This window comes from Bison bison, unplaced genomic scaffold (assembly GCF_000754665.1).
Source record: "Bison bison bison isolate TAMUID 2011002044 unplaced genomic scaffold, Bison_UMD1.0 scf7180017864264, whole genome shotgun sequence".
Lineage (NCBI taxonomy): Eukaryota > Metazoa > Chordata > Mammalia > Artiodactyla > Bovidae > Bison > Bison bison.
Genome location: NW_011494836.1, coordinates 2,291,297 through 2,309,832, shown reverse-complemented (window position 1 = coordinate 2,309,832; position 18,536 = coordinate 2,291,297). Strand labels below are relative to the sequence as shown.

Genomic DNA, 18,536 nt, shown 5'->3' with positions numbered 1-18,536 from the left:
TTGAATTTGTTGTTAATTTTTCTTATGGTTGTTTTTATACTCTTATTATACATTACAAACATATCCATAAGCAACATTATATACTTTTTTAGGTTTCATATATATATAGAAATATATAGTGTTGTTTATGTATCTGTGTTTATATCTGTATCTGTTGTTTCTATTTGTTAGTCTGGTTCTTTCCTCTTAATTGCTGTGTAATGGCCAATTGTGTTAATATTATTATCTGTAGTTATTTAGCCATCTTCTACTGATGGTTATTTAAGTTATTTCCAAGGGTTTGCTATTATGGGTAGTGCTGCACAGAACACTTTTTTTTCTCCTTCATGTTTAAAATTAATTTTATTTATCATCTGTCAATGGCCCTTCGGTTCAGTTCAGTCGCTCAGTCGTGTCTGACTCTTTGTGACCCCATGAGTCATAGCATACCAGGTCTCCCTGTCCATCACCAGCTCCCAGAGTTCACTCAGACTCCCATCCATTGAGTCGGTGATGTCATCCAGCCATCTCATCCACTGTCATCCTCTTCTCCTCCTGCCCCCAATCCCTCCCAGCATCAGAGTCTTTTCCAATGAGTCAACCATCAATAGCCCTTGGAGACAGGTAAAAAGCCTATGCTGTTACTGTCATTGATAGATGGAGAAACTTAAAACATATATTAGTTACTTGTAGTCAGTTCACTGACAGTTTGCTTTCTTTTATTTGTCTACTCTATTTTCCACCTATTTGACATACTCTCTTGTCTAACCCTAACCCTAACCCATCAAACCATTCATCTGCTGTCTCCCCAAAACTTTATAATGTTTATAGTTCCTCTTTTAGAAATCTAAATTTATTGGTATTTATAACAACAGTTATGAATTACCTCGGCAGGAATCCTATTTTATGTTTTGTGTCTAACTCCTATTGTTTGATGGTCTTTTTATTTTATTAGATTATGTACAGTTATAGAAATGTCATTATGATCTCTGTTTTGATAGTATTAAATCTGTTTTATGTCCTCACTATTTTGCCTGGAATTGCCTAACTCTGAATTCTTACTTAAGTTCTGACAAACTGATCTTTCATAATAACCTTTCATTCTTCCACATCTCTCATATCCTTGTTCATACTGCACCTGTTCTTCAGTTTTATGGATACCCCAAAGTTTGGGGGTTTGCTCTCACCTTTCCTAATAGCTCCCTTCCTGATCTCATTTCTTTTCTTACTTAGATTAAGTTTTGTTGTCTGTCACATAAAATAGTACTTTTGCTAACAATTTCGATGCATTCTGTCTACTGTGCTTGTTCAGATCTCTAGCTGGACCAATTCAATTAATTTCTTACAAATTAAATATGCTGTATATTTAATTATTTAAACCATAGCCACTCCTTTTTTTTTTTTACTATAGTCCAGATTCTATCATTGTTTTATTATATTTATCACATCTGTCCATCCCTCTATTGATCCACTCATCTACATTATTCTTTGAGTGTATTTCAAAATAAATTAGAGACAACAGGTACTGTCCTCACAAATATTTTATCAGGTCCTTCACCAAACATTTGTCTATAGTTTTTTTTTTTTTTTTTCCTATTTAAAACTTTACAGGGAAATGCACAAATCTAAAGATAGCACACGAGTTTTGATAAAAATCTGCAGCTTAGAGAGTCAAATCCTTAGAAGGGTGTAGAACTGGATCATTACCATTACCTCATGCTCTCATGCTCCTTGATAGTCAGCCCATGTCTATATCATCCTCTGGAAGCAACTACTGTTTAGCATCCTTCCTAGAGAATTACTTTGTGTATTCTAGAACTTCATACAAATGAAGTCATACATTGTATAACTCTTATTTTGCTTGAGTTAAGATTGCTCTTCTTTGCTCTATTTTCAAGACTCATTAATGTTTTTGTGTTCATTAATAGTTCTTTCCTTTTTCTTGTCTTCCATTGTATAGATTACTGTATTTTGCTTATCCGTTCTCCTATTGATAGACATTTTAAACCATAGCCGCTCTATTTGCTCTTTGTCTTTAGTCAGTTTCCAGTGTGGTCAACAGGAAAGTTTCTATTCATTCTCCTCAGCACTTACACCAAATCTATGTCACTCACTTCAAACCTATATTTCATTTCACCTTTATTCCATATTAGACCCTTACTCCCCTCAACCTCAGTCTGTCCTCCTTTCCTGAAAATTACTTTGGCATTTTGTGCACACTATTGTGGTCTGCTACATCTCAGTCCAGTCCTTCTTAATTTCCTTTCTTGCGCCTTCTTCTTCCTGGTGCTTCTTAGCAATCTGTTTCTGTTCTTTTTGATTCTACATGCTTCCCCTGGGTAATTTCATCTCACTGATTTTAACTGTTACTCACATGCTGATGACTCCTAAATACAAATCTATAGCCTTGGCATCTTTCTGGTAAGTTCCAAATCTGCCTAACAAGCAGCCATTGGATATCCTAACCTGAATTTGTCTCAAGTACCTCAACTTCAACATGTATAAAATTGATTTTACTCCTTGCTCATTTTTTTTTTTAATTCCTAGAAGGCATATTCCTCCTTCATTGACCTAAGCTCCCACATCCAGTCAGTTGTAGATTCTGTTGCTTTTATTTAGCTCATTTCATTGCTGTCTCATTCTCACTGCCTTATCTGATTTTAGTTATGGCTCATCAGATATCTCTGCTCTCAATTTTGTACAGCTCAAATGTCTTCGGTACTCCTTCTAGTCATCTTTCTAATTAACTTGTATGTGGGGTGAGCGCTTTGTCATGTACAACTCTTTGAGACCCCATAGACGATATATATAGCCCACCAGGCTCCTCTGTCCATGCATGGAATTTTCCAGGTAAGAATATTGGAGTGGATTGCCATTTCCTTCTCCAGGGGATCTTTCCGACCCCAGGATCGAACCCACGTCTCTTGCGTCTCCTGCATTAGCAGGTAGGTTCTTTACCAGTTGAGGCAGCAGGGAAGCTGTTAAGTTGGGTAAGGGCTATATGAATATATTTAGTCAACAGTCATCAATTCAGCAAATATTTAGTCAACAGTTATCCATTCAGCAAATATTAATTGAATGTCTTCCATGTGCTTGACCAGAGAAGGCAATGGCAACCCACTCCAGTACCCTTGCCTAGAAAATCCCATGGACGGAGGAGCCTGGTAGGCTGAAGTCCATGGGGTCAGTAAGAGTCAGACACAACTGAGTGACTTCACTTTCACTTTTCACTTCCATGCATGGGAGAAGGAAATGGCAACCCACTCCAATATTCTTGCCTGGAGAATCCCAGGGACGGGGGTAACCCCAGTGGGCTGCCGTCCATGGGGTCACACAGAGTCGGACATGACTGAAGCGACTTAACAGCAGCAGCAGCAGCAGCATGTGCTAGACACTATTCCAGATAGTGAAGATGAGTAGTGAACAAAACATGGTCTGTTCTTATGGAGCTACAGTTCTAATGATGGTTGTAATGGTAAGATATAAATAAACAGAAATGTCAGATAGCAGTGAATGCCAATAAGAAAGAATAGAATTAAGTGCTAGGAAATAAATAGATGTCATATGGCAATGAATGTCAATAAGAAAGAATAGTTAGTTGATAGTGATATAGTACGGAGATATTAGGGAAGTCCTTTTTAAGACGGAGACACTGTGACAGGGACATGAGTGAAATGAGAGAACAAATGATACAGATATCTAGGGAAGATCAGTCCAGGCAGAAGAAGCAGAGCAACACGTGCAGAGGCTCTGAAGTGGAAGCGTGCTGGTTATATCACAGAACAACAGGGACACGACAGAGGCTAGAGCCATGTGAGTAAGGGAGAAGGGAAGGAAATACGATCAGAAAGCACTGGGGTTGGGGGTGTGTTTAGAGCTCCTTTATGGAATTTGGATTTGATTCTGAGTGAGTTAGACGATTTTGAGCAGAAGAAACATGATGATGAGCACAGGGGTGGCGTGTCTTTCAAGGATCACTCTGGTTCAAGGATCGCTTTGGTTCTTGTGTACAAATGGAGATGAACTGGAAGCCACTCCAGAAATCCAAGGATGAGGTACTAATAGCTCAAACTAGGTGGACGCTGTGGAGGACATGGAAAGTGTTCAGATTCTAGATACGTTGCCAAGTCAAATGACAAGAAGTGCTGGTAGGTTGTGAGGTGGACATGACAGAAGCAGTTTCAAGGAGGATCCCAAGGGTTCCAGCCTGAGCAACTAGAAGAATGGGATTACCATTTGTGAAAATGGAGAATCTAAGGAGTGGAAATCAAGAGTTTGGTTTTGGAAGGATTAAAACGTAAGGAGTGTGTATGTGGTGAATTGGCAGTTGGATGTACAGATATATCCATCGATATGTTTATACCAGTGTGTATGCACACACATGCACACACATATTTCTGAAAGTGCTTACCTCTTGTGCTTACAGTTCATGCACTCTTCGTGCCCCAGCAGTACTAAACACACCCTGTTCGAACCTCTGTGCCTTTGCTCGCCTTTTTTGTTAGAATACTGATTGCCATATTGGCAGTACTGGCAAATACTAGTTCAAAAATCCTGTGTTGAGGGGCTGACATGAAGTCTCTCCTAATTTTGATTGCTTCATACGTCATGCTGCTGTATTTTGTATTGTGTTTACAAGTTTGTGCCTTCTTTTGAACTCAAGAGTGTTGTTTAAGTGTTTTTCTCTTAAAGCCCTGGCTTACCACAGAGTTCTAATAAATGTCTCTGTGCAATGTTTCTGTCATTTGGCTTTATAATCCAAGCCTTGTGAAGAAAATGGTTTGTATTAATCAGCTTCAGTATAAGTTTATACATGTATTTGGCAAACAATATCAGTGACAGTTTCTTGGAAACTATTTGATCCATGTAACTACTGAATATCTAGTTGATGGGAGTCTGAAGGCTTAGAAACTCATGCTGTCAAGAAAACTGAAAATGCAGGAAGTTCATGAGAACAGTACTTCCGATCATGTGAGAATGTCTGCAGCACATCCCTGTTTTTTTCTGTGCTGTGCGTGTGATACTCTCTCAAGTCTGGAAAATTGTCAAAATGCAGATTTCTTGGGCTCTACCACAGGCATAATAAAATAGAATTTGAGGTGGTGAAAAATGTATCATCCTCTCCTACCCTCTCCCCGTGTCCTTAAGTTTCTTCTCTATGTCTGTTTGTCCATTGTTGCCCTATAAATAAATTCTTCAGTACTATTTTTCTAGATTCCATATATATGCATTAGAATACAATATTTATATTTCTCTTTCTGACTCACTTCACTCTGTATAATAGGTTCTAGGTTCATCCACCTCATCAGAACTGACTCAAATGCCTTCCTTTTGATGGCTGAGTAATATTCCATTGCGTATATGTAGCACAATTTCTTTATCCATTCATCTGTCAATGGACATCTAGGTTGCTTCCATAGTCTAGCTATGGTAAATAGTGCTGCAATGAACAATGGGATACATGGGTCTTTTTCAACTTTGGTTTCCTCAGGGTATATACTTAGGAGTGGGATTGCTGGGTCATATGGTGGTTTTATTCCTAGTTTTTTAAGGAATCTCCATACCATCTTCCATAGTGGCTGTATCAATTTACATTCCCATCAGTAGTGCAAGAGCATTCCCTTTCCCCCACACCCTCTCCAGCATTTATTGTTTGTAGATTTTTTGATGATGGCCATTCTGACCACTGTGAGGTGATATCTCATTGTAGTTTTGATTTGCATTTCTCTAATAATGAGCAGTGTTGAGCATCTTTTCATGTGTTTGTTAGCCATCTGTATGTCTTCTTTGGAGAAATGTCTCTTTAGGTCTTTTCCTACTTTTTGGTTGGGTTGTTTGTTTTTCTGGCATTGAGTTGTATGAGCTGCTTGTATATTTTGGAAATTAATCCTTTGTCAGTTGTTTCATTTGCTATCATTTTCTCCCATTCTGAGGGCTGTCTTTTCACCTTGCTTATCATTTGCTTTGCTGTGCAAAAGCTTTCAAGTTTAATCAGGTCCCACTTGTTTACTTTTGTTTTTATTTCCATTACTCTAGGAGGTGGGTCATAGAGTATCTTGCTTTGATTTATGTCATCAAGTGTTCTATGTTTTCCTCTAAGAGTTTTATAATTTCTGGTCTTACATTTATGTCTTTAATCCATTTTGAGATTATCTTTGTGTAGATGTTAGGAAGTGTTCTAATTTCATTCTTTTACATGTAGCTGTCCAGTTTTCCCAGCACCATTTATTGAAGAGCCTGTCTTTGCCCCATTGTAAATTCTTGCCTCCTTTGTAAAAAATAAGGTACCATAGGTGCATGGGTTTATTTCTGGGCTTTCTATCTTGTTCCATTAGTCTATATTTCTATTTTTGTGTCAGTACCATACTGTCTTGATGACTGTAGCTTTGTAGTATAATCTAAAGTCAGGAAGGTTGATTCCTCCAACTCCATTCTTTCTCAAGACTGCTTTGGCTATTGGGGATCTTTTGTGTTTCCATATGAATTGTGAAATTTTTTGTTCTGGTTCTGTGAAAAATGCCATTGGTAATTTGATAGGGATCACGTTGAATCTTTAGATTGCATTTGGTAGTATAGTCATTTTCACAATATTGATTCTTCCTACCCAGAAACATGGAATATGGCTCCATCTGTTTGTGTCGTCTTTGATTTCTTTCATCAGTGTCTTATACTTTTCTCTGTACAGTTCTTTTGTGTCCTTAGGTAAGTTTATTCCTAGATATTTAATTTTTTTGTTGCAGTGGTAAATGGGATTGATTCCTTAATTTCTCTTCATGATTTTTCACGGTTAGTATATAGAAATGCAAGTGATTTCTGTGTATTGATTTTGTATCTTGCAACTTTGCTAAATTCACTGATTAGCTCTAGTCATTTTCTGATAATGTCTTTAGGGTTTTCTATGTGCAGTATCATGCCATCTGCAGACAGTGAGAGCTTTACTTCTTTTCTGATCTGAATTCCTTTTATTTCTTTTTCTTCTCTGATTACTATAGCTAGGACTTCCAGAACTATGTTGAATAATAGTGGTGAAAGTGGACACCCTTATCTTGTTCCTGATCTTAGGGGGAATGCTTTCAGTTTTTCACCATTGAGAATAATGTTTGCTGTAGACTTATCATATATGCCCTTTGCTGTGTTGAGGAAGGTTCCTTCTGTGCCCACTTTTTGAAGAGTTTTAATCATAAATGGGTGCTAAATTTTGTCAAAGGCTTTTTCTGCATCCACTGAGATGATATGATCTTTTGTTCAATGTGTTAATATGGTGTATCACATTGATTGATTTGCATATATTGAAGAATCCTTGCATTCCTGGTATAAACCCAACTTGATCATGGTGTATGAGCTTTTTGATGTGTTGCTGAATTCTGTTAGCTAAAATTTTGTTGAGGATTTTTGCATCTCTGTTCATCAGTGTTATTGGCCTGGAGGTTTTTTTTGTTTTGTTTTTTGTTTTTGTTTGTTTTTTTAATTGTTTTTGTCTGGTTTTAGTATCAGGTTGATGGTGGCCTTGTAGTATGAGTTTGGAAGTGTTCCTTCCTCTGCAATTTTTGAAAGAGTTTTAGAAGGATAGGTATTAGATGTTCTCTAAATGTTTGATAGAATTCTCCTTTGAAGCCATCTCGTCCTGGGCTTTTGTTTTTTGGGAGATTTTTTATCACAGCTTCAATTTCAGTGCTTGCAGTTGGGTTGTTCATAATTTCTATTTCTTCCTGGTTCAGTCTTGAGAGATAGAAGTTTTCTAAGGATCTGTCATTTTCTTCCAGGTTATCCATTTTATTACCATACTGCTACTGCTGCTAAGTCGCTTCAGTCGTGTCCGACTCTGTGCGATCCCATAGACGGCAGCCCACCAGGCTCCCCCGTCCCTGGGATTCTCCAGGCAAGAACACTGGACTGGGTTTCCATTTCCTTCTCCAAAGCATGAAAGGGAAAAGTGAAAGTGAAGTCGCTCAGTCGTGTCCAACTCTTCGTGACCCCATGGTCTGCAGTCTATCAGGCTCCTCCATTCATGGGATTTTCCAGGCAAGAGTACTGGAGTGGGGTGCCATTGCCTTCTCCGATTTTGTTCATAATAGTCTCATAATCCTTTGTCTTTCTGCATTGTCTGGGGTAACCTCTCATTTTCATTTCTGATTTTGTTGATTTGATTCTTCTCTCTCTCTTTCTTGATGAATCTGGCTAAAGATTTGTCACTCTGTTTATCTTCTCAAAGAACCAGCTTTTAGTTTTATTAATCTTTATTATTGTTTCTTTCATTTCTTTTTCATTTATTTCTGCTTGGATCTTTGTGATTTCTTTCCTTCTACTAATTTCGGGACTTTTCTTTTTTCTTCAGTTGTTTTAGGTGTAAAGTTAGGTTGTCTATTCCACGTTTTTCTTGTTTCTTGAGGTAGGATTGTATTGTCATAAACTTCCCTCTTAGAGCTGCTTTTGCTGCATGCCATAGGTTTTGAGTTGTCATGTTTTCGTTGTCATATTTTTCTAGGAATTTTTTTATTTCCCTTTTATCTTCTTGAGTAACCTGTTGGTGATTTAGAAACATGTTGTTTAATCTCCCTGTGTTTGTGTTTCTTACAGGTTTTTTCTTGTAATTGATATCTAGTCTCATAGCGTTGTGGTTGCAGAAGATGCTTGATACGATTTCAGTTTTCTTAAATTTACTGAGGTTTGATTTGTGACCTAAGATGTGGTCTAGCCTGGAGAATGTTCCATGTGCCCTTGGGAAGAAGGTGTATTCTTCTGCATTTGGACGGAATGTCCTGAAGATATCAATCAGATCCATCGCATCTAATGTGTCATTTAAGACTTGTGTTTCCTTATTAATTTTCTGTTTTGATGATCTGTCCATTGGTGTGAGTGGGGTGTTAAAGTCTCTTCCTATTATGGTGTTCCTGTCAGTTTCTCCTTTTATGTCTGTTAGTGTTTGTCTTATGTATCGAGGTGCTCCTATGTTGGGTGCATAGATATTTAGAATTGTTATGTCTTCCTTTTGGACTGATCCCTTGATCATTATGTAGTGTCCTTCCTTATCTCTTGTACTTTTCTTTACTTTGTCTGATATGAGGATTGCTACTCCAGCTTTCTTTTATTTCCCATTTGCATGCAATATATTTTTCCATCCTCTCACTTTCAGTCTATATGTGTCTTTAGGTCTAAAGTGGGTTTCTTGTAGATGGCATATATATGAGTCTTGCTTTTGTATCCATTCAGCCAGTCTGTGTCTTTTGGTTGGAGCATTTAATCCATTTACATTTAAAGTAATTATTGCTATATATGTTCCTATTGCCATTTTCTGAATTGTTTGGGGTTGATTTTTTAGATCTTTTCTCTTCTGTTCTATTTCTTGACTGTATAAGTCCTTTTAACATTTGTTGTAAAGCTTGTTTGGTGGTACTGAATTCTCTTAACTTTTGCTTGTCTGAAAAGCTTTTTATTTCTCCATCAATTTTGAATGAGATCCTTGCCAGGTACAGTAATCTTGGTTGTAGATTTTTCCCTTTCAGTACTTGAAATATATCCTGCCATTCCCTTCTGGCCTGAAGAGTTTCTGCTGAAAGATAGCTGTTAAGTGTATGGGGTTCCCTTTGTATGTTACGTGTTGCTTCTCTCTTGCTGCTTTGAATATTCTTTCTTTGTGTTTAGTTTTTGTTACTTTGATTAGTGTTTGTCTTGGCGTGTTTCTCCTTGTGTTTATCCTGTATGGGACTCTGTGAGCCTCTTGGATTTGATGGACTGTTTCCTTTTCCACGTTGGAGAAGTTTTCAACTATAATCTCTCAAAATTTTTCTCATACCCTTTCTTTTTCTCTCATTCTTCTGGGGCCCCTATAATTTGAATGTTGGTGCATTTGCTGTTGTCCCAGAGGTCTCTGAGACTATCCTCAGTTCTTTTCATTCTTTTAATTCTTCTAGGCCTTTGTTAATTGATTCTTGCATTTTCTCCATTTTGTTTTCAAGGTTTTTGATCATCTTTACTATCTTTATTCTGAATTGTTTTTCAGGTAGTTTGTCTGTTTCCTCTTCATTTATTTGGAATTCTGTGTTTCTGGTTTGCTCCTTCATTTGTGTAGTATTTCTCTGCCTTTTCATAATTTTTTCTTCACTTGTTGTGTTTGAAGTCTCCTTTTCCCAGGCTTCAAGCGAAGTTGAATTCTTTCCTTGAAGAAGGCTGAATTATTTCTTTTGGTTTCTGCCCTCCTAAGCCTGGTCCAGTGGTTGTGTAAGCTTTGTGTAGAGTGAGATTTGTGCTGAGTTTTTGTTTGTTTGTTTGTGTTTCCTCTCATGGGTAAGGCTGAGTGGGGTGGTAATCCTGTCTGCTGATGACTGAGTTTGTATTTTTGTTCTGTTTGTTGTTTAGATGAGCCGTCCTGCACAGGGTGCTACTGGTGGTTGGTTGGTGCCGGGTCTTGTGTTCAAGTGGTTTCCTTTGTGTGAGTTCTCACTATTGGATACTCCCTACGGTTAGTTCTCGGGTAGTCTAGGGTCTTGGAGTCAGTGCTCCTACTCCAAAGGTTCAAGACTTGATCTCTGGTCAGAAACAAAGACTCCACAGTGGTTTGTTATGGCATTAAGTGAGATTAAAACAAATATTCGAAAATGAGAAACCAAAGATGAACCCCAGACAAATGGCAGTTACAAAATCAGGCAAATAATAGTTAAAATAATTATATAAATTACACATAACTTATATAAAATACACATAAACTTATACACCCATGAGCAAAGTCAAAACAGTCCAACAAAAATAAAGTACAGTAGATTGATCCAGCAAACAAAGGAAATAAAAAATTATATTTACCAGTTAAGAACAAAACTAACTAAAGCACAAACTGGGCAACAAAACTAAAGCAATGTGCCAAGTGGGGGATAGAGCAATGAAAACAAAACTAACAAATATGTTGAGAGGAAAGGAAGAAAAGAAAAGAAAGAATGGATATGCAAATTAAATAGAGATAGATGAAGATCTATATACATCAAAGATTAACTGCAAGGGGAAAAAACAGTAGGAAAGGCAAAGAAAGGGATAAATATGCCAAAAATACAATAGGTTTTAAAAAATTAAAATTATAAAGAGGAGAAAAGAAAAAAAATGGAAGAAGAAAAAAGGAAAACTCCACAGAACTACAAAAGCCCAATGTAGAGGCAGAGGTTTATAACAACATTAAAAAGTGTGACTGAATATGCACATATACATACACACCCATGCTGCTGCTGCTGCTAAGTCGCTTCAGTCATGTCCGACTCTGTGGGACCCCATAGATGGCAGCCCACCAGGTTCCCCCGTCCCTGGGATTCTCCAGGCAAGAACACTGGACTGGGTTGCCATTTCCTTCTCCAATGCATGAAAGTGAAAAGTGAAAGTGAAGTCGCTCAGTCATGTCCAACTCTTAGCGACCCCATGGACTGTAGCCTACCGGGCTCCTCCATCCATGGGATTTTCCAGGCAAGAGTACTGGAGTAGGGTGCCATTTCCTTCTCCAATACACCCATAGGCAAAATCAAAAAAGTCCAGCAAAAATAAAGTACAGTAGATTGACCCAGTGAACAAAAGAAACCAAAAATTATATCTACCAGAACAAAACTAGCCAAAGCACAAACTAGAAAACAAAACTAAAGCAAAGTGCCAACTGGGGAATAAAGCATTGAAACTAAAACTAACAACTATGTTGAGAGGAAAGGAGAGAAAGAAACAAAAGAAAGAATAGATATGCAAAGTTAGATAAAGGTAGATAAAGAAGATTTATATATGTTAAAGATTAACTGCTAGGGGAAAAGAACCATAAGAAAAGCAAACTGAGAAATATAGAAAAAATAAAAATAGGTTTAAAAAATTAAAAAAAGAGGAAAACTCCACAGAACCGCAGAAGCCCAACATAGAGGCAGAGGTTTATAACAGTAAAAAGTGTGACTAGAAAAAATAAAGCTCAAAAGCTTAATTGGATTTCACAGTGCCAGTAAAATCGACAGCTACAACAGAAGGGGATAAAAAAGAGAAAAAAGAAAAAAAAATCCAAAATAATCTACAGAACAAGTCAAAAAATAAGAATAATAAGTGTTTTTCTTGAGTCATTGCTGGGAGTCATAGTCCACTTTACCCGCCTCGGATGCCCTCCACCACTGTGCTGAACTTTGGACCTGCTGTGGGGGCAGATCAGATTCTAATCTGGTTCTACTCCAGTGTGTTCTTGCCTCCAGTGTCCACAGCTATCAGAACTAGTGAGTGTTCTTTTGTGGGAGCTCTCAATGACCTTTTCTCTGTTCCATAGAGACAGAGTCTTCCTAGTTGATCGTGTGGATTTAATCTGCAGCTTGTACAGCTGGTGGTAAGGTTTTAGGTCTTCTTCCTTGGCCACACTGCCCCTGGGTTTCAACTGTGGTTACATTTCCACCTATATATGTGGGTCATCCACTGGGGTTTCCTCCCGGGGCTGCCCTGGAGGGCTTGGGTTTGCCCCTGTGAGGGCCAGGTGTGGAGGTGGTGCAGCTGCTTAGGGCGCAGGGGTTCTGGCAGCACCAGGTACTCAGGGGAGTTGGCTGCTAGGGCAGCAGGAAATACAGTGCTCTAGAAGGGTATGGCAACCAGTATTGGCCAGTACGCTCCAGGATTCTTGCCTGGAGAACCCCCTCCTCCCTGACAGAGATGCCTGGCAGGCCACAGTTTACAGGGCGGCAAAGAGCTGCACATGACTGAAGTGACCCTGTGGGCATAGATGCAAGACTTTGTTAGCCTGTGGCAGCTCTGCCCCAGTGAGAGTTGAGCATAAAGGTGATGCAGCTGCTTGGCTTGCAGGGACCCTGGCAGCGCCAAGTGTGCAAGGACACGGACTGCCTCCACTGCAGGAGTTAAGTCCCTATCAGAGTCTTTTTTCGAGCCTCTTGTAGCTGGCGATCAAAAGGCCTATCTGTAGCTCTGCCTGTTCAGGCACTTAGAGGGCTACCTTGCCTGGGGTCCTTCTCTGTTGTTCGGTGTGTCAGGCACATAGAGGGGCCCTCCTGGTTGGGATCCTAGTCTGTAGGTTGGCGCCCCTGGCACTTAAAGTGGCACTCTGGGTGGGGTCTTGCTCTGTAGTGCAGTGTGTCAGGCATTTGATGGGCCAGCTGCCGATGCTGGCATTTTGAGGGAGAGACGCTATGGTGATGGCTCCACCCCCTACTCGTGACTCAGCAGTATCGCTTTGCTTCTGTGGCTGCCTGGCTTTCCTCCCTCATATCCCCTCAATCCGTCTCTTTTCCCTCACAACTCCTCAGTCCATCTCTCCGCACTCAACAGCAGCCCTCGCCCTGGGATTGCAGCACAATCCTAAACTCCAGCTCCCAGCTGCTGGGCCTTCCAGGGGACCTGTGTCCCTGTCCGGGGTGTGTATGGCTGTAGTAAGGACTGTCTGATTCTTATTCCATTTAGGCTGCCACAGATCAGCTGTTTCACTCTCAGCCTTAAATGTTTCTCCTCTGACTCAGACAATTGCCCCATGCAGGGATTGGACCCCTGCCTCAGTTCCCCTACCCACCGAGGGCAGATCCAGTCCTTCTAACACTCCTGTTTTTCCCGTAGTTCCTTCGTCCTACCAAGTTTTGCGTGGTTCTATATATTCTTTTCCACTGGTCAGGTACTATTGTCCCTAACCTGTTAGCTGGTGTTCTGCATGCACTTCTGTCTTTGAAGGTGTATTCCTGATGCATCCTTGGAGAGAGATGTACCCCACGTCCACCTGCTCCTCCACCATCTTGTTCTAGGGAAGATTTTTACCTCTTATTTTTAAGAAAGTTCTATTGGAGTCTGGGGTAAATTGAGATTTTTTAATTAAATGTTATTTATTATCTTGTAATTAAATGTTAAAAAAAAACACTTTTAGCTACTGTTCTACTGAAGCTTTTTATTTGTGTATGTTTATTTTATATATACTTATTTATAGTTTGAAATCTTACTGTAAACTGTGTGTCCTAAATAAATAGTATTAATTACACTATTTACTAATGGCTATGCCTGTTTTAATAAAGAATAATCTTTTTGAAGCCGAAACAAACTTAAGTATACATTTTTTGTTTTTTTTGCCAACTGTGGAATATCTCATCATATGACCCACAAGCAAGATATTTGCATTATCTCTTCGACATACCGTAATGTTCTCCAAGGACATAAGCATAAATAAGTCACAACTGCTAAATGTGGAAATCCAAATCATTAGGTTCCCAATAAGTAAATGATTCTTGTCTTATGTTTTTAGGTTCCCAGATTGTGGTGAGCCGTATCCTCGGCTGGTGGACCTGAATTTAGCTGGCGATCCTACTGAAGGAGCCTCAGTGGCAGTGCAGAGGGACTATGGCTTTTGGTGTCCCTGAGAGTTGAAAATTGATCCTAATCTTGGCTGTTGCTTTTTGCACATGCGTGATTGTTCACCTCCTTGTCCAAATATGTACTTTAGGAGAGAAGAGCTTTCATTTGCTCGGTATTTCATAGGATTGATTTCAGTCATTTGCCTCTCTGCCACGTTGTTTACTTTTTTAACTTTTTTGATTGATGTGATAAGATTCCGGTACTCTGAAAGAACCGTTAGAATTTATGCCGTCTGCTACATGATGGTGTTATTAATTTTCTTTACTGGGTTTTTGCTTGAGGACCGAGTCGCCTGCAATTCATCCAGCCCTGCACAGTATAAGGCTTCCACAGTCACCCAAGGATCTCATAACAAAGCCTGTATCATGCTCCTTATGATACTCTATTTTTTTCACTACGGCTGGCAGCATTTGGTGGGTGATTCTTACCATCACGTGGTTCTTGGCAGCTGTGCCAAAGTCGGGTAGTGAAGCTATTGGGAAGGAAGCCCTGCTGTTCCATGCCAGTGTGTGGGGCGTCCCTGGAACGCTGACCATCATCCTTTTAGCGATGAATAAAATTGAAGGTGACAGTATCAGTGGCGTGTGTTTTGTTGGCCTCTATGATGTTGATGCCTTGAGGTATTTTGTTCTTGCACCCCTCTGCCTGTATGTGGTATTTGGGGTTTCACTCCTTTTAGCCGGCATTATATCGCTAAACAGAGTGCGAGTTGAGATTCCATTACAAAAGGTGAACCAGAATAAACTGGTGAAGTTTATGATCTGGATTGGTGTTTTCAGCACTCTGTATCTCGTACCACTCATGGTTGTAATTGGATGCTACTTTTATGAGCAAGCTTACCGCGGCATCTGGGAAACAACGTGGATACAAGAACGCTGCAGAGCATATCACATTCCATGTCCATATAAGGTCAGGGAAACCTTGTTCTAAATTTCAAAATATTTAACAGTGAAAAGAGCTAATCTTAGCTTTTTTTTTTTTAACTCTTCATGAAAAACCTGAACATTAAAATTTTGAAGTGAAGTTAATGAACAAATTTATTGTAATAAGAATGTCATACACACTTTTCTGTTAACATCTTCGTTTTAAAAGATCACTTCCGTGAGTCCAAGCCATGGGCTTTTAAGCACTTTACTTCTGTTATCACAAAATAGTTGCTTGTTGATTACTTAGAAGTCTGCAGGTTTGAGGGGAAGATGTTGATTAAAAGACAGTGTCTGTGGAAATTTTACTGATACTTAGAACTGAAGTTTTAACAGTTTTGAAAAAAAATTAGAATGCATTTGTACAAACAGTTTCATCTTTTAGTTGGTCTTAGTTTTTCTTTTTTTGCATACTGAATATTTTGTGATTTATCTTTTAATTTAAAGACATCGGATAATCATAGAATTTTAGATCTAGAGAGGACCTTAGAGATGGTTTATTCAAGTTCCCTCTGTAATTTAGAGTTCTTAAACACCTATCTCATTTAAGGCTTAGAAATGTTAAGTGACTTGCTCACTTTATTAAAGTACTTACGCATTATAGATAACTTCTGTTTACTTGTCTCTTTCCCCTAGTAGACAGTGAACTCTTTAAACACAAGAACATCTTTTTCATATTTTTTCAAAGCATGTTCTATAGGTGAGTAGATGATGGCATTGAGAATGGGAATGTGTAGATTGAGAAGAAAAGACATTTTTAAGAAATGTTCCAGTTTTACTGGAAACAAGGAGTGTGTGATTAGCACATAGTCAATTCTCGTAAATGCTTGATGACTGAAAATGCCATTTCCTTTTTTATTTTGTGGTGTAAATAATTCTACACAAAATTACATTTTAATTATTATATCTTTATAATTTATATATAATATAGTATTATAAATATTAGCTACTGGCTTTTAAAATACCAACCTATAATTGAGAGGCCAGAAAAAATGAATAATTGAAATTTTATTACATTTCTTGATAGAATTGCTTATTAAAAACTCTTAATATGAGTTTTCAGGCCTGAAGCTAAGTAATCAAATTTTGCCTCTGATGAGAGAGAAAGAGATGATTGAACTACATCATGTGCTTCTCCATGTGAGGTTTCTAGGATTCCAAATATATATTATCTTAGGACTATAAAAGAAATAATATTTGGCTCAGAAATAATGATCTGAAAAATACCAGACCTCAAACATGTAAAATAGTAAATTAGAGTAGTTGGTACACCACTATTTTCAAAATATTCCTGAGAATCTTTTAGCATCTTTAGAACCAGTTTGAGCTATATAAAAACCTGGGTGTGTATTCATTTCTTTACAGTCGTAGGTTCTATAAGTGTTTTTTATTTCCAACTTCCAGAAATAATGTTGGATTTCCAACATCCTAAAAAGAATAGAAAATGGTATAATAACTAACATAGTTATTAAGGTATAAAGTCTGGGTCAGGAATCCTGGCTTCATATCTCACTCTTATTATTTACTAGTTTTATAGTTTTAGATCAACTTCACCTCTTTCCACTTCAATTCCTCATCTGTAGAATGAGTAATGGAATCTCATAGTAATAAGAGAGTAATCATGTTAGATAGAAATAGTAGTAGAATCTGTCTCCTAGGACTGTTTTTAGGCATCTACGTGCAGTTAGAAGAGTGCCTTCTGTATAAAAAGTGCTCGAATGTTAGTTCTGTTACTCATTTTTTAATTTATTGTTGCTTCTGTTACTGTTATTTACACACACACATACGTACATAAACTGTTTTTTAAACCGTTCAGTACCAAACTTTAGCAAATGCCATGTTTAAGTTATTGAGAATATACACGACAGTATGTGTACCACTAACTTGTTCATTTTAACTGCAGTAGAGAGATTTAATGGACAAATATACTTTAATTCATTTACTCATTATTTTGCTGAGGGACGTAGAGTTCCAAGTGTTTTACTGTTGTAATACCTATCTTCCTTGTACATGACCAAGAATGTTCATGGGGTGTATACCCAAAAGTGTAGTCCCAGCCTTTTAACATATAGGCATCTTCAACTCAAGTGGTTATTTTAATTGACACTGGCAGTATAGAGTTGGAATGCCCCATTTCGCCCCATCTTGGTGTTCTCAGGCTTTTAAGTTTTTGTCAACCTTTGAAACAATATCTCAAGCCTGTCTTGATGTTTATTTTTATTTCCCTTATGCCTCGATGTTTTCATATGTGTATTGGCTGTTTGGGGTTTCTCTTCTGTGATTTGCCTATTTGTTGCCTTTGTCCTCTGCTCTGTCATGTTATTTGCCTTCTGTTGTTATTCTTGTTTAAATTCTTCTTCAGTTACTTGCATTGCAGATATCTTATCCTGCTCTCTAGCTTGTCTTTTTACTTTGTGTTTTCTTTGCCTTTTGTGTTTTCAGAAATCCCTGCCTACCTCTAAAAATCATAAAAATGGTCTGCCATTTTTTCCCAGCAGTTTTTAAAATTTGATCTTTTAATTCATGACTCTGATCTCTTGAAATTCATTTTTATCTGTGTTATGAGTAACAATTTTAGTTTTTCTTATGAATGGTGCTTTTTGCCACATTTATCAAATAGCCCATGTGAATAATAATGCATTACTGTAACATACAAGTTCCATTTTTAGGCTGTCTTATTTACTGCTCTGTTTGAACAACCTTGTTTCAATCCCACATTTCCTCTACCTTATGCTTCTTCAAAATTATTTTAACTGTTCCTGGCACTCTTCTGTTTGAATTTTAGAATAATTTCTTCATGAGAAACAGTTTGCATTTTGTTGAAATTGTTTTAGGTTTTAAATGAATCCAGGGGAAATTTCTGTCTTTGTGATACTGAGTTTTAGTATCTTTTTGTTTCTTGATGTATGTATTCATTGATTTGTTCCTAGGTACCTTACAGTATTTGTTTCAATTGTGAATGAGATCTTTTCTGTTACATTTTTCAGTAGGTTTTTGGTGGTCTACAAGAATGCCACTGATTTTTATATATTGACCTTGTATTGAGCATCCCTGCTGAACTCTTCTGCTAGCTCTATGCTAAGTCACTTCAGTCGTATCCGACTCTGTGTGACCCCATAGACGACAGCCCACCAGGCTACCCCGTCCCTGGGATTCTCCAGGCAAGAACACCGGAGTGGGTTGCCATTTCCTTCTCCAATGCATGAAAGTGAAAAATGAAAGTGAAGTCGCTCAGTCGTGTCCGACCCTCAGCAACCCCATGGACTGCAGCCTTCCAGGCTCCTCCATCCATGGGATTTT

At 38.2% G+C, this 18,536-nt stretch overlaps 1 pseudogene; it reads left to right on the top strand.

The window, feature by feature from the left end:
* LOC104994716 overlaps positions 1–15,243 on the top strand; it is a 73,257-nt pseudogene extending 58,014 nt beyond the window's left edge.
* The last annotated feature ends 3,293 nt before the right edge of the window (positions 15,244–18,536 follow it).